General features: G+C 63.2%; 1 long non-coding RNA gene across 1 annotated transcript; it reads right to left on the reverse strand.

Annotated features, from left to right (window-relative positions):
- Nucleotides 1–4,301: 4,301 nt before the first annotated feature.
- Nucleotides 4,302–10,008, reverse strand: LOC147345702 (uncharacterized). The gene is made up of 3 exons (XR_015154910.1): nucleotides 9,739–10,008; nucleotides 9,450–9,561; nucleotides 4,302–6,862 (listed from the first exon to the last, which is right to left on the reverse strand). It is a non-coding gene; the product is annotated as an uncharacterized LOC147345702 (long non-coding RNA).
- Between the last annotated feature and the right edge of the window lie 6,464 nt (nucleotides 10,009–16,472).

A 16,472-nucleotide genomic window follows, 5' to 3' on the forward strand; every position in this document is an offset into this window, starting at 1 on the left:
AGGCGTGGGGCCAGACACTGCCCCTCCACCAGGCTCCCTAAACTGTGGCCAGGCTCACCACTGCTGCCCAGCTGGGACCCCAAGTACTACAAATGCCCACTAATTGTTACGGGTGCCATGAAGGCAGCCTCAAAGACCCTCTCCGTGGCCCTGCAAGAGTCCCTCCTGTAACCCCAGAGGATGCCCTGACCACAGCGACAAGCAAGAGGGATGCGAACTTTAGCCCAGCTCAGTGCCTGTGCCCAGGGGACCTGCAGTCCTACTGTGAACCTGGATGAAGGGGGATGGGACATGGACGAAGGACAGGTGAGTGAGGACCACCCCCCAAGTTAGTCGGCTCGTGAAGGGTCCCGTCCAGGAGACTCTCCCTTTGGCAGAAGGGTGTCCAGTCAGGACATTAGGGTGCCTGGCCAGCAGCCAGTGCTGTACCAACCCGTGCTGTGTGAACCTGGTCACCTGCAGGGTTGCTGGCCCTCAGGATGGAAGGCCACCGGCCACCTCAATGAGGACGCACATTCTGAGAGTGGCCACCAGGTGGCGCCTCGGCTCCACAGAAGCCACAGTGCACCGCCAAGTTCCCCCTCTGCTCCTCCGGAAGGCAGCCACGTGGTGGGCCAGCAGTGCCAGGCCTGAGGAAGGGGGTTCCCCGGTGGGGGCAGTGGGGCTTCACTCAAGCCCGTGGGTGTAGGCAGGTGTCCCTCAGATGGGAGGGCCCTGGGGCACTCCTTGTACCTCGCCTCCCACCAGGACACATAGCCAACTCCGGGGTGGGCTTCTCGTGGGGCTGCCCGCCTGTGCCGCCCTGGGCTGGATAGCAGGGGACCCGAGAAGCCTTCCCGAGCTCTGTGGGGTGGAAAGGGCCTCCTACTAAAGAGAGAGAGTCAGCACTTGGAACACACTGCTTGTTGGAAGACAGCCTGGGAAATTCGGTACCGCGGCCCCTAGCCCCACCCCCGGCGCCCAGGGGGCTGGACAGGATGATGGGTTGGACCGCCTGCAGCACATGCGGGCTGTGTGCCCTGGAGCCTTGGTGCCCCTCTGTGCCCCCTCAGTGTCCGCCAGTTGGGGGAGGGCGCATTGCACAGTTCAACAAGGTGACCATAGCAGTAGGGCCTGGCTCCACAAAGTGGGTCGGTCTCCAGGGACCTGAGAGCCCACTCTACGCCCCTCTGCACGTGGGTGCTAGGCTCGGGGTCCATGTGGCCCCGCCTATGCGGGTCTCTGACCCTGAGGTCACCTGATACACTGGCAGAGGCTATGCGTGACCGGGGTCAGGGAGGGACAAGGCGTGGGGATGTTCAGGGCCTGTGTGTTAATTCAGGCGGATGGGCAGAAGGCCGGGCTGTGTCTGTCTGCCCTTCCATCGTGGAGCTGGCAGCCTGCCCCACCGGGACAAGGGGCAGACCCTTCTCCCCCGGTGCCCCACAGGGACAGGGCCAACAGTGGCCTCTCTGAAGCCCCTGGTCCCTGGCGCCCCTCGCAGTGTGGCACTGGGCCACCGATGTAATTACCCGTTCCCGCTGAGAGCGCCATAATTACACTTAATGGGTTCAGCAGTAACAAGTGCCTCTGCTGTGATCTGGCTGCAGAGAAACAGAAATCAGCATCCCGCTAAGATAGCTCAGAGGGCCCGGCCCCCACGTCCGCAATGGCGGGCCACCGCGAGCAGGCAGCGCTGGGCCTGGTGGGTGATGGTCAGATGCTCCCCAGACCTGGCTGGTCCCTTGGTTTTGCAGGCTTCCCGCCCCCACCCCTGCAGGGAGGCAGCGCAGAGCAGCCTGTGCCCTCGGTTTGCCTGTCCCCAGCAGCAGGGGTGTGGGGACTGCGCACCCGTCTCCCGCGACACCTCTTCCCTGCCCCAATTCCCCTAGCTCTTCCTCTACCCCAACGGTTTCTGCCTGGCTGGCCCTGCCTCCCACGTGGTGAACGTCCTGCTCCAGGAGCAGCAAAGTGCCCAGCCCAGCCCACCCCTGAGCCCTCAGCCCCTCCCATCTTCCACCATCATCACATCCCTCTTCTCAGACTGATGTCACCAGCCTGATTCCTCCAGGGCCTGCACCCACTCTCGCTCTGAGGTCACCCCAGACCCTGGAGCTGGCGTAGGGCAGAGCTGAGGACCTTGGCACTCGACAGTGCCGTGTACATCTGGAGCCCCAGGCTGGTCTGGACTGGGACCCATGAAGAGCTATTGGGCAGGCACTGGGGGTCACAGTCCCCCACCCGTGCTTCAAGCCAGGTCCCCAGCAAGTTGTAAAGACAGTCCAGCTCAAGGTTCTGGGCTGCGGTCCTACCTCGATACCTTCCCAAACCGTAGACAAACCCCCAACCTCAGCTTCCCCTGACCCTGCCTGCCTCCCTCAACCTTGGGGCCTGCCCCAGGGGCTCAGCACAGCTTCCATGGCTGCAATGACCCTGAGGGATGAGCACAGGCTCATGTGAGCAGCGGAGACACGGTCCGTGTAGCTGGGGTGACCTACCTGGCCAGTATGGCCCCCACCCATCCCCACAAGCACAGCCCTTGGTGGTTACCATCCTATGATACACCCTCCCCACCCCCACCTAAACACCATGTGAGGGATGAGGTCCCGGGGTCCTGCAACCCGTGTCTGTACAAAGTGCACCCAGGAGACGCAAGCCGCCCTGCCTGGGGAGGGCTCTCCACGCACAGGGTCCCCCTGGCCCAGTCCAGAGAGGAGACCCGCTGGAGGGAGGCTCCATCTGCCCCCTAGGCCAGCCATCCCCGAGTCGCGCCTCAGTGGGCAGCTGACGACAGGCGGTGCCAACCGGACTCTCATCTCACAGCCGCTGACTTCCGGAGGCTTAATTACACAGATGGATTTTCCGGGTTTTAATTAAAAATCCTGTAGGTTTTGAACCAAATTCTACAAATCAGAGTCAATTTCCACTGCAGGTCCAAGGAAGCCAGGCTGACGTGTGGCTGGGCAGAGACGGCTGCGCCAGCCCAGCAAGAGGCCTGGCCACATGCAGAGGGGCTGGGGCCTGGGTATTTCGCACGGGACCCCACAGCCAGGAAGGTTCTGTCCAGGCCTGGAGGCTGAAACAGAGGCAGACAGACTGCTGACCCATGCTCCCGGACCCCCCCTGGGCCTTGGCCTGACAGAGCCCTGCTGTCCAGCCTGGGCAGGGTGGGGCCTGGACTGACACTCCCTGGGGAAGCCTGTCCCACACCCAGGCTGGGGGCTTGCAATGAGAAATGGGTTTCCAGAGAGGCTCAAAGAGGGGCCCAGAGCCAGGCCCGGAGACCCAGTCAGCAAAGGGGGCAGGGATCTGGTCTGTCCTGGGACCCCCTCAAGTGCCATACCCTGCCCCCACCCTGCCCCACGGGCCGCACACTCCGTCTGGAAGCTCTCCTCGCATCCACCGGCCCTGCATCAGCCTCCTCCCTGCTCCTCCCTTCTTTCTGTCTCTGTAGCCTTGGTGGGGACCACCTTCCCACCCCTGCAGCCATGCCCACAGGCTTCGCCTCCCCCAGCCGGTGCAGTGCAGGAAGTCAGTCTTGTCGTGAAGACTCTTGGTGCTGGATCCATGGTCTCCCAGCCCACAGCTGCAAAGCACCCGACACAAACCCAATGACAGGCCCAGAGGGCAAGGAGGGCAAGGTGGACAGCAGTCGCTGTCCATGGTGCTGAAGAGTCCACATCTGGGGAGCTGAGGGCTGAGAGGCTGGGCTCACCCAGGGCCGGGCTCTGTGGAGCCACTTCAGAATGTCTAGCTCCATGTCCCTTCTCATTCCCAGACTCCCAGCTGGTTAAGAAAAGCACATCAAGGGCTGCTTGGAAGACAACTGGGGAGCAGGGTGACCCCCAAAGGTGCTAGGATGCTGCAAGGTAGGGAGCTGGGGTTTGGGGAGGTCAGGAGAGGCTTGATCAGCACACACCAGAGGCAGCCAGCCCACCCACCAGCAGCCACGCCATGGGGGTACTGACTCACCATGCCCATCACCAGGGACACTGGTCTCCAGGGTCCTGGCACAGGGTGGGGGTCCCTGAGGCCTGGGTGGCGCAGGATGGTGTGGTCCCGGACCCCTGAGCCAAATCCTCAGCATTATGCAGCTGCCCACAGCCCACCCAGACCTGCTGGTTCCACGAGTCTGGGGACAAGAACCTGACTGCCAGGTTCTCTTCATGACCCCCACCCACCTCTCACCTTTTTTTAGCCTCAGATCATACCAGTCAATCCTAAAGGAAATCAACCCTGAATGAAGGACTGATGCTGAGGCTGAAACTCCAATATTTTGGCCACCTGATGCAAAGAGCCGACTCACTGGAAAAGACCCTGACGCTGGGAAAGACTGAGGGCAGGAGGAGAAGGGGATGACCAGGGATGAGATAATTGGATGGCATCACTGATTCAATGAACATGAGTTTGAGCAAGCTCTAGGAGATGATGAAGGACAGGGCAGTCTGGCGTGCTGCAGTCCATGGGGTTGCCAAGAGTCAGACAGGACTGAGCGACTGAGCACCACCACCCACCTCTCACGTTTTCTTAGCCTGTTTCCCCACCTGTACAGCAGTGGTGATGATAGCTACTTTCCAGATGAGGACGGTCACTCAGATCCCCCCATCCTGTCCCTCATCCTGATGAAGGCTGCCACGGCCCCTCCCCTGCCGCCCGGGACATGCGGAGGGAGGGGACATCATGCCTGCCCCTCACCAAGGATCTGAGGCTGTAGGGCGGGGCCTGTGGGGGAGGGTCAGGGTGAGGGACACCATCACCAGGGGTCAGACAGCAGAACCGGGCTCCAGACCCCAGAGACACAAACCCACAGGGAACACAGGACTCAAGGGCTGTAGGGCGGAGTCCCCGGGTGTGGCTGCTATGTGGGGTCTAAGCCCTGACCCCCCAGGCCACGTTGAGATCACGTGGACAGAGATGCAAAGCTCCCAGGAGGATGAGAAGGCCTGAGCTGGCTGCCCCCAGAGCAATCTGCTGGGCTCACTCACCCTCTTAGGCCCAGCCCACAACTGTTCAGCGTGAACGTCCACGTGCCCAGGCAGAGGGGCTCCAGCACCAGGAAAAGGAACCCGGGTTGGGGTGGCCCAGAGCTGCCCACGCCAGACATCCGGGTCAGCATCTGTGCCCTCCTCACCATGGCTGAGGCCACCACCCAGGCCAGGCCACTCTTGCTCGCGCCGGGACCACCTCCCCCCTGCTGCCTGCCCTGTACCTACGGCAGCCCCCGGAGCCCCGTCCTTCCACTACGCCAGGGTCCAGGACACATAGATGCAAGAGCAGGCCCTAGCTGATTGTGACCCCTAGCAGGCAGACCCCTGTAGGGAAGCCCTCAAGGCTGTCCTGCGGCGGTGGGGAGCGTGGGGGTGCCTCCAGACCCTGCCCCCAGGGTCCAGCATCGGGCCGTCCCGTGTGGTGTGGAAGAGCCGCCCCGATGGGCAGGAAGATGAACGGCTGAAGACGGACTTGAAGGGTGGACGCCAAGCTGTTACTGAGGCTCTGGACCTGCCCAGACGCACCGCCTCTGGGCGGCCCCTGGTGGGAAACCCCTCTCTGCCGCGGGGTGGGGGGCCCGAGGGCGGCCGCCCCTTCCCCACGGCTCTGCTCCTGCCCCACCCGTAGCTGCACGCCGCCCACGCAAGCCGGCCTTCATCTCTGTCTTCTCCAGTCCTGGAGCACTCAACCTTGCGCTTCCTATTTGCCAGAGGAGAAAAGCATATGTTTATTCATGGGGGAGGAAGCCCCGCCCTGCGGAAGAACAACCTGGGCCCTGAGGCCTGGGAGGGAGCGCGCCTCCCCAGAGCCCGCTGGAGACCCCATGGGCAGGGCTCAGGGCAGCACGGAGACCCCAGGGCCCGCCCCGCTCCGCGCAGCACAGCGTCCGGAACCGAGTGCTCTGTTCCAGGACCCGCTACGGCGGCGAGGCACCCTGACGTTCTCGGTCTGGGTGCAGGGGCCCAAGCCCCACTGGACAGCAGTGTCTGCAGCCCTGAGACCACTGACGGGTGCGTGAACTGCTCCAAACATGTCCTGTGCGGCTGAGTGGGAAAAGTCTGCGGTGGGGAACAAAGCAACCCCGTTACAGAGAACGCGTGTGCAGGCGCGCCGGCAGGCGGGCAAGAGGGCTGGGCCCAGGTGGGAAGTCTGATCCACACATGACGTGAGCGTCACTGGAGCTGCATCGCTGGTGCAGTGACCAAGCTGGGGTGTTAGGAAGTGCAGACACCGCGATCCACAAGGGCTGCTGGCTAAGTGAGGCTGGGGAGGGGTCCCCACTCCTGGCTCCCCAGCCACCCACCCGAGCAGACACACCTAGCCCAGTGTTTGTGGGGCAGCCAGAACCCATAGGCCTCCTGCCCGGCCCCCCAGCTGGTGACCAGCACTTCCCAAGGTTGCCACAGACTCAGAGCAGCCTCCTCCCTTGCCAGCATCCGATCAGACACACGTCACTAACAAGGGGGGCCTCCCTCGCCAGCCTCGCCCTGGCAGCATCCCCGCAGAAGGGCCGGTGGCTCACACGCCATGAGAGTGGCCCCTACTCAGGGGCCAGCATGCTGGTGAGACTAAGCTGGCCAGCAGCGCCATCTGTGGAGCACCAGCTCTACAAGGAACTCAGAGGGCTCCTGGCAGGACCCACGGACACCGTCCAAGTGCAGCCCCTACTCCAGACCCCCAGGAAGCAGGAAGATGAAGAGGTGCTGTCTGGAAATTCCTCAGAGTGTTAACCCGAGTCCCCACGCAGCGCAGGGTCACACCCAAAAGACCCAAAACCCGGAGTTTAATACATACATGCATTCAGGGTTTTCCCGGTGGCTCAGTGGTAAAGAATCTGCCTGTAATGCAGATGTCGCAGGAGATGCGGGTTCGATCCGTGGGTCAGGAAGATCCCCTGGAGGAGGGCACAACAATCCACTCCAGTGTTCTTGCCTGGAGAGCTCCATAGACAGAGGAGCCTGGTGGGCTATACAGTTCATGGGGTCGCAAAGAGTTGGGCACAACTGAAGTGACTTTAGCACATGCTCATACACGCATTCACAGCACCCGAAAACCGGGGACAACCCCAACGTGCACCAGATAAATGGACAGGCAGCACATGGTCCACCCGAGCACCGGACCGCTACTGGGTCATGGAAAGGAGTGGAGCAGCACCTGCCGCCACGCACCAATGAGCCTGAACACGCGACGCGCGGGCGGCCAGACACCAGGGCCACGTCAGTACAATCCCATCTACAGTTTATGAGACGTGCTGAACTGGCAGATCCACAGGCAGTGACCCACTGGGCACCAGGGGCTGGCAGAGAGGGCGGGGTCCCTTTGGGGTGAGGTAAAGCTCCAGAATTAGGCAGGTGTGGTCGGTCAGGCCGTGAATGTACTAAATGCCGCTGAACCGTTCACTATAAAAATGCTGATTGTATTACAGTACGTGAACTTCACTTTGGAAGATGCCATTTGAAATGAGCCTCCCTCGGGCGGGCGGGCCAGTGTGAGGGGCTGGGCGGGGTGGGGTATCCAGTGATGGCTCCCAGGGCCTCAGCAGCTCGGGGGTGTGGGTGAGATGGGCTGGGGGTACAGTAACACCCAGCAGGCAGGGGCTGAACCTCACCAAATGAGAGCCGGGCCCCTGGGCATGGGCAGTGCCCTTCAAAGGCCAGGCAGCGCCCTTCAAAGGCCGGGCAGCAGCCACACACGTGGCACTCAGGCCATGCTATGTGGCATCCACCCTGGCTTCAGCATGGGTACCCCCAGAGCTGGGCCTGGCCCCCCTGTGCACCCCCACGTTCTGTCAGGGTCCAGGGCTCCAGGCCCGCTCTCCATGGCCTCAAGGCCCCGATCCTCCCCTCTGTGAGTGACGCCCACACCTCCAGGGACTTGGGCTGGACCCTCAGGTAGGGGTCTTCTCCCTGATCTTGGGGCCCTGGCAGGGACTCTGGTGTGCAGCAGCTTGGGAGCCAGGGGCTGACCCCCTGCAGCACTGAGCAGGCAGAAGGTGTGAACGGAGGCCTGTGTAGACCCGCCTGCCCCTGGGGTGGGGTGAGTTTCAGCCCAGTTTCTGGCTGCCAGCCTCCACGTGCAGCCAGAGGGTCTAGGCAGAGACAGACCCCTGAAAACGAGCACTCCGGCCCCTCCTTCGGGGGTCTGGGCTCACCTGCAGCCCCCATTCAGCGCCCCCCCCTCCAACCCCGGGCAGATGCACCTTCCCTGGAGGCTGGAGATGCCTCTTCCACAAGCACTCTTGGATAATTAATTAATTAGCAAGGTAATTCATTAATTAAGGTTCCCACTGTGGTGACGGGGCCCAGCCAGGAACGGAATGCTCTACAGACTTGGGGGCCTCCAGGCAGAGGGACAAAGTGGGTCCCCTGGCACGTGCTTGCTCACACGGGGCTGCAGACAGAGGAGACAGGCCAGTGTGGCCAAGACCAGGAAGCTGAAAATGGAACCACGTGGTGAGGGAGCCCCCCAAGGGGACCTAGACATTTATGTAGCTATACCCTCAGCCACATCATGCCAAATGCCCCCTTTCCCAAGGGGTGCCCAGGCCACTGCCAGCGGGGACATGGGGGCAGGGCCTGTCTCCGAGGGTGTGCTGATCCAGCATGGACGGGCTCTGGCCTGGGGCCCAGGTGGGGCAGAGGTCCACCCGCAAGGGCTCAGGGCAAAGCCGGCTGCCCGGGACCCGAGCCCACTGCCGTCAAGAGCCATCTCAAGGGGAGGTGAGAGAAACCCCACAAAGCGCAGGAGCACACGGTGCCCATGGGGCTCCCAGAGCGGGGCTTGAGCACGGCCGTCCTGATGCCAGGGAAGAGCAAGGGGGTTCATCTGGGGGGCTCTTCAGGGAGGGTGCCGATGGAGACCATGTTTTTAGGAAGCCATTCTTTCCCCCAGGCCATTGCCAAGGCGACAAGCTGCTGACAGGTGTAGGAGGCCACGGAGGGGCTGCCCCCAGTCTCCCCCACAGGAAGGCTCCACAAGTTTTAACTGGGGGAGGGGGTGGAGCCCAGAGGATCCTGTTGGTGTCTGAGAAGTGGGGCAGGCAGGAGGGGGACCCAAGACCAGGGAGGAGCTGGGTGTGTGGCCTCGGCCTCTGGCGGGTGCAGGCAGGCTAGGCTGCAGTCCATGGGGTCGCTAGAGTCTGATATGACTGAACGACTTCACTTTCACTTTTCACCTTCATGCACTGGAGAAGGAAATGGCAACCCACTCCAGTGTTCTTGCCTGGAGAATCCCGGGTATGGGGAAGCCTGGTGGGCTGCCGTGTCTGGGGTCGCACAGAGTTGGACACACCTGAAGCAACTTAGCAGCAGCAGCAGCAGAGAGAAAAAGGCCCCGCTGGCCCCCTCCCTGCCCCCAGCGGCTCTGCCTGTGGCAGGGCCCTGTCTTCTGTGGGCAGCTCCAAGTTGTCCACGCCTGTGGGGACAAGTGGCCACCAGTCCCCACAGGTCACCTGTACCCCTTGGAGCCACAGGTATGCCCACCTGTCTAGAGCTCCCTGGACGCGCTCACCCAGCATCAGGGTGGCGGGACCTGTCCTGGCCATCGGGGGTGCAGCAGTACTCCATTTCCTTCCTGCTCCGTCCCGGGTGCCTGCTGTGGTCACACGGGGCAGGGGTCTGGATCAGGAGCCTACCGCAAGCACCTGTGGGCTCTCCCTGTCCCCGTGCCCGGATGGTGCCCACTGACCTCCCCGACTGTCCGCCTGCTCAGACCCCGGCGCAGGGGGCCGGTCTTCCCACCCCCGCCCCAGCCTGGGCCCGTGTGACTCACTCAGTCTGCTCGCCGGCCGGGTGGGGAGCGAGAGCCGGCCAAACATGGAGCTGTTTGTTCTCAGAGAGGCTTGAGGTCACGCGGGGGTACTGGGGGTGCTGGCTGTCCCAGGTAGAGCGCATTCCCGGGCGCCTGCGAGCCCACTACCCACCCAGCCCAGTGATGGGTGCTTATCGCCCCACAAGCGGCTTGCTGAGGCTGCCGGAACGTTCTTTCTCCCCCTGGACCCAACTTTGTGTCCTCAGAGCCCCTCCCTGTGCCGGCGGCCCCGAAAGACTTCCGGAGCTGAGTCTAGAGGCTCCCCGGAAGCCCGCTCTGACCCCAGTCTGCTCCGCACCCCTCCCCCAGCGCCCTGGGGCCGCAAGATGTGGGCTGGCGCCCAGACCCTGAGCAGCCTGGGGCACCGACGCCCCCGCCCCGCCTGTGAGAGTTCTCACTCAGCTCATCGGGAGAGCGCCGTTCTCACGCTGGCAGTCCACACCCATGTGCCATGGAGGAGGGGGACAGGAGCAGAGGCAGCCCCTGGCCTCCAGCCAGGCGGGGCCAGGGGGTGGGCAGCCAGATCCCTGCAAGAGCGGGCCTGCACCCCTGGCACGCGCGTGCCAGGCACGTGCGAGTCTGTGCTCTGCTTGTTCCTGAGAGCCATCCACACCCCAGGCGTGCATCCAAGCAAGACTGTGCACACACATGCTCACACATCTGTACACCAAACACACCACCACGCACACGTCATGCATACACACCCCGTCATGCACACACACCATCACGCACACATCATGCACACCCCGTCACACACACACATCATGCACACACACACCATCACACACACATGCACTCTTGTGTGCATGCCATCATGTATACACACCCCATCATGCACACACACGCCATCATGCACACACACCCCATCACGCGCACATGCACTCTTGCACACACACAAGCTCGTGCAAATTGCCACGTGTGCATCTTGCAGGTGGTGGCCTTGGGGGGGCCTGGCACTCCTCTTTCTCGGGAGGAAGACCCCCCCCCCAGGACTGCAGGACACCAAAGAACCGTACCACATGCCCACAGCTCCTGGTACCAGCACCCAATTCAGAAGACTGTGCTAATTACGAAGGGTGCTAACGGTTCCCTTCAACTCCTAATAAAGAGCTTGATTTGGGATTTTTTTCAAGGCATAACTGAGGGAAAAGTGCCTGGTCTCCACTGCCGATCACCACACCCGCAAGAAGCCACCACGTCTAGGCCACCAAGCCTTGTGGAGATCCCGCCAGTCACTTGGTGGCCCATAGCCCCCGCCCAGGAATGTTCCTGCCTGCAAGTAAAGCCACCCAAGCTGCCCCTCCAAAACCCTTCCAGCCTTATTTCCCTCCCTTATTTCCAGCTTTCCCGACAGAGCTTTCTGCCACAGCTCTGTCTTGGCTCCCGCGGGGAGCAGTGGAGGGCTTGGAACAGTCCGCCCCGCTGGCTCTGTCCTGGGCCCAGGAGGGCCCAGCCTTCCCAGGTGAGGCCTCCTTCCAGCCACACTTCTGCCCATCTTGGTCCTTCCTGGGGGGCTCCTCACAGCCCTGGACCTTGGAGGATGAGGCGGCACAGAGCCAAGAGGGGCCCCTCGGGAAGATGACAGCCCAGCGTGGGGCCCGCTCCGGGCAGGAATTCTCCAGGCCAGAAATAACCGCCTCCGCGACACTGCACAGCTGCCCGCGGCCTGAATTAGCGACCCCAGGGGACTGCTCACTCCTTCCATGGGAACGCAGCCTGGAGTGGCCCGCCCTGCCCCCCACAGCCGGCAGGCTGTCCCCAGAGAAGGGGCCCAGGGTCTTCAGAAGGCTGGCTGCAGGGGGCTCCTTCCCACAGGAGACTGGGGTTAGCGCGCCTGGGGCCCCCCGCAGGGCCTCCCCCCGCGCCCAGACCCGCGTCCCCCAAGTGCAGGGCCCAGGCGGGGAGTTCTTCAGGCCTTGGCACACCTGGTCTCAAGCTCTTGTGTGTGTTAGGTAAGGCCCAGCTCACACCTGGGACACATAGCCACTGTGGTGGGAACAGGCTTACACGTGCATGTACATCTCTGCACAGGAGAGACCTGGTCACCCAGACGGCAGGGACATGGGCAGGCAACTCGCAAGGGGCACTGTCCCCTTGCCCTCGCCCTACGTGGGCGGCTCCCTGCAACCCAGCTTCCCTACGAGTGTTGCTGGGCAACTGGGCATTTATTAAACAGATGGAGAAAGGCCAGGCCTCGCCTGCCCGCCCGCCAGGGGCGGCCTGCCCTCCCACGGCACCCGGGGCATCCCCGCGCAGTCAGGCCTCCCCACCCCAAGGGCTGACTCAGCCGGGCCCCCTCCTGGGGTGGGGGAAAGCAGAAGGGCAGCTCGAGGCTGAGGTCAGGGACCCCAGAGTCCAGCCTCCACCAGAGGAGCCACACCCCTTCCCCATCAGTCCCCCAGACACTGGGTAAAGACAGAGCCCCTCCCTGGGGTGGGGACAGCAGCTGGGGGCCCGCACAGCTGTTTTGATGCCCCAGGCAGGTTTGGGGAGCCCAGCCTCAGGGGTCGAGCGCCATCCACTGCCTCCACTCTGCCAGCCCCCAGGACGCAGCAGCAGAACCACCAGGCAGGGGCCCCAGGAAGGGGGGGGGGTCCTGAGGAAAATAGAGGCAGTGTCCAGAACCTTCCAGATGAGTCGCAGGCACTGGGAGCTAAGGTGACCTCCCCCCTCCAGAGCAGAGCAGCCCCAGGGCTCCGTGGGCTTCTCAGGAAAGACCCTGCACAGGGGGTGGGACCCCGTCAGGGATGCGGCTCCAACAGTGATGAAGCCACCGGGGGATGGGGCCCTCTGCCCAGGGAGGGTCCAGGCCTCCTCTCTGGCACCCCTCCTGCACCCTAGACCCAACCACCCCGCACAGGGTAATCTCCAGGCCACTGCGGGAGAGCCTCAGCCTCTCAGGGCCTTGGGGCTTAAGGCGGGCCCTAGAAGCCCCTGGGTGGGTACTCCTCACCCCTGTGCTGATCCCACCTCTGGAACCACTGGCTTCTCCAGCCCGAGCATCCTTCTTCCTCTGCCCACCCCCACTCCCCCTGCCTGGGGGTGTGGATGGCCTAGGGCCTGCCCCCGGGGCTGCCAAGGAGCCTCTGGAAGGACTCAGCCCATCTGGGGGGCAGGAGGCCACGCATTCGGATGCCCCCCCACCCCTTACAGATGACACACCAGGGCTTGGAGAAGGAAGCTCCCGGTTGGGCAGCAAGTTCAAGGCCTGCGGGAGCCCCTCGTCTCCTCTTCGCAGCCCCCAGGGATGCGACCCCCGCACCCAAGCAGACCCCCTGCCCACACTGCTGAGCTGAGCCGGGCACTAGGCCCCAGGCCCCAGCCCTCTGGAAGGTCTGGGCAGCCGCACTTGCTCCCCCAGGCCCCTCCGCACCCCCGAGGCCCTCTGGCCTGGTATGACCTCGGCCCTGCCTGTGTTAATAGCAGCAGTGACATTTTAAAAGGATGGCGCAGACCCTCAGGATGCCAGTTTCAAGGTGAAACTTGCTGGCCCTGGACTCGCGTCCCGGGACCGCCGTCTCCCCGCACCCCCACGGCCACCGCTCCCCAACCCCCGCCACAGACAGTGCCCCTGACATTTCAGCACTGACGCCGCTCGGACGTCTTGCCCGAGGTTCAGGGCCGGTGGTGCCCTGCTGCCTGGAGTGCAGAGTGGGCAGGTGGGAGCGCAGCTTAGACCGTGGCCCAGGACCACGCCTTCCTCAAGTGCGAGGGTCATGCTCTGGCCCGGGCCGGGGCCCCCTGCCCGCCCTCCACGGCCACGTCCTCCCGGGTGTGGACTGAACTGTGTCCCTCCAAGTCCTATGCTGAAGCCCTACCCCCCGGACCTCGGATGTGACTGCATCTGGAGACAGGCCTTTAAAGAAGCGCTGAAGGTCAAGTGAGAGGCTACGGCGGGCTCTAATGCCTTGTGACGCAGGGGATCGGGACACGGACATACACTGGGGGGCACGTGAGAACAGACAGTGGCCTCGGGAGAGACCAGCCCTGACTGCGGACGTCCAGTCTACAGGACTGGGGGGGAATAAACATCTGTTGAGGAAACAAACATCTGCTGTTTGAGCTGCCTCGTCTGCGGTGCTGTCACAGCCACCCCGTGCAAACACACCCAAGTGCCACCAGGTCCTTAGGGGACCCTTCCTGCCCCCAGCTCAGTCCCGCCTTACCCGGGTGAGGACTCCCAGGGGCCGGCATGGCCCCGGTGCCCTGTCCCATGGGCCCTGTCAGTTGGGTGAAGAGATTTGGGGGAGTGGCTCGGGGGGAGGGGTCTGGCTGCCCAGACAGATGTACAGCTGGATGGACACTGGTGACTCCCCTGTGTGTGCGGGGGTCCCATTTTCCTCCTGGGACCACAGTTTACCTGATGGATAAACCAAGGCCCAGGGCACATCGCCTGCCAGGCCACACTCCAATGGACACTCACCCTTGTGCCCCTGGTCCCGCGCTCTCTGGGAATCCGACATGGCCCGATGGCCCCCAGGGGCCCCTGCCTCCTGCTGCCCCAGCGCAGACCCCGCCCTCCCGGAGCAGCCAGCCCGCTGTCTCTGGCATGGCTCTGTCTCACCCCTCCCCGCCCCTTCCCGGTGCCACGTCCCACAGGAAGTCTCAGCAGCTGGGCTCACACGCGTAGAAGCAGGCTCCCCGCGCTTCAGGGGGCTGGGGCGGCCAGCCGCCAGCAGGTACGGGCCTGGCAGGTACGGGCCCCCAGACCCAACAGAGACCCAACCCGGGCAAGCAGCACAGAGCTGGGCCCTTGGAGCTTCCAGGAAATGTCCCCCACAGGTGGGTGGGGGCCAGGGAGTGTCCAAAACACACGCATGTACTCCGCCCACGACCCCCATGCCCAGGACCAGGGAGGGAGACACTCCAGAGGCGCCTCGGGCTCCATCAGACGCTAATTAGAGCCCCGTGTGGTGCGTGCTCAACAGCAACAGAGGGGCGGCAGGCACAAACATTTCAAATGACACAGAATTTGCGCTTAATGGGCTGAAATTCTTTAAGCTGAGAGCCCAGCTGAGCCATTATGCGGCCAATTTGCAGGACGCGGAGAACACCGCATGGGAGCCGACTAGCAGGGCACTTCCCATGACCAGAGGGGCAGCGGCCCGGCCCCGGGGGCGGCACCCCCAGCATGGCCACCAGGGCACCCCTGAAGCCTGGGAGCCCCAGCCAGGTGTAGACAGGACCCAGGCGCAGAACGCAGGCTGCCAGACCTTCTCAGAGCACTGCTCATCCTACCCCCGCAGCATAAGGGCAGCCCCTTGGGGGACCCCTGAACGCAGCAGTCTTCGCTTGGTAGGTACACCGGTGCACACAGTAGGGCCACACTTGAAATGAGGTCACCCATTTACAGGGCCTCAAATTATGCGTGGCTGGGAATTTGGCCTGTGTGCACAACTGCGTCCTGTCCCGAGTCACGAATGAAGGGCGGCCTCGTTAGGACACGCGTGGACCAGGCGGGGCCTGCGGGCCCACTGCTGCGGGAGGGCACCTCTCCTGGCTGCCATCCGCCCGGCAGCCCCCTGTCTGCAGCCCTGGGCCCCGGGGAGCTCGCAGCCATGCTGGCTCCCCTCCAGCCGCCTGCCTTTGCATCGATCCCCTAATAACTCGATCCATTATGCCGGAGCAGGATTCTTGGAAACCCGCAGGAAAAGGAAGGCTTCTGCGAACGGTCTGAGTCATTTTTTTTAAACTAACAATAGGGTGCCTCTCCCCTCGCCACTGTCGAGGGCTGTCCACCCTCGCTGTGCCCCTCGTCGGGAAGGGGCCCCGACGGCCTGGCCAGAGCTGCACCGTCCCTCCCAGGGCTCTAGGCCCCGTCCAGCTCTCCCCTCGAGTCCAGCCCGGCCCGGGATGTGGGCCCTCGTGGAGGAGTCACTCGCTGGTACTCTGGGAGGGAGACCGTCCACCCCCCACCCCAGCAATGGACAGAAGCTGAATTTACACCCGAGTCTCCCGGGCTCCCAGCTCCTCAAAGCACATGCCCTCTGGGGTGCAGCCCCCACAGGGCCAGGGTGACCAGCAGACCTCAGGCCCAGCCTCCAAGCAGGCTGAGCAAATGGGCCAGGGCAGGCGGCCAGGGCCCAGGAGCACCATCTCATCTGCAAAGCAGCGACCCCAGCGGCACTCCCTCCCTACGGGGAGCCTGGAGAATTCTCCGGCAGGCGAGTGCTACTGTCCCAGGCTGGCGGTCCTGGCAGGGAACAGGACCCACCCCACCCTCACTGGCGCCCAAGGGCCCTGCTGTCTCCAGCTCTTCCATCAGGCCAGGGCGATAGACTGGCAAAACCCCACAATGCCCCTTTTCCAGCTGAATTTTTATGGTTTGGAAAATACAAACGTTTTTCATAAAAGAAAATGCTATGGCAACACCTAATGAGTTTACTATTGTTTTAAATTAATGACTAAAGAACGATTTCTAAATTTCTTCAACTTAAACTCCAAGGAGATAAACAACAGAACAGAGGCCCATTGCAGAGACCTCCTGGGGCCTCAATCCATCATGCCCTGGGGTTCGGGAACCTGTTTCAGAGGTGGCAGAACAGGGTCTGGGTGCTCAACCGTGCCAGGGCTCCCAGCCTCAGAAGGATGTCCCCTCCCTGCCCTGCCGGACACCCGAGGCCCCACCCCCAGGGGCCTTCCTCCTGGGCCCGCTTTAAGAACCCCCAGTCCGCAGCCAGTGCCTCCCCAGGTCC

This window comes from Bos grunniens, chromosome 25 (genome assembly GCF_055505025.1).
Source record: "Bos grunniens cultivar Pamir isolate PY7600 chromosome 25, Bosgru_T2T1.0, whole genome shotgun sequence".
NCBI lineage: Eukaryota > Metazoa > Chordata > Mammalia > Artiodactyla > Bovidae > Bos > Bos grunniens.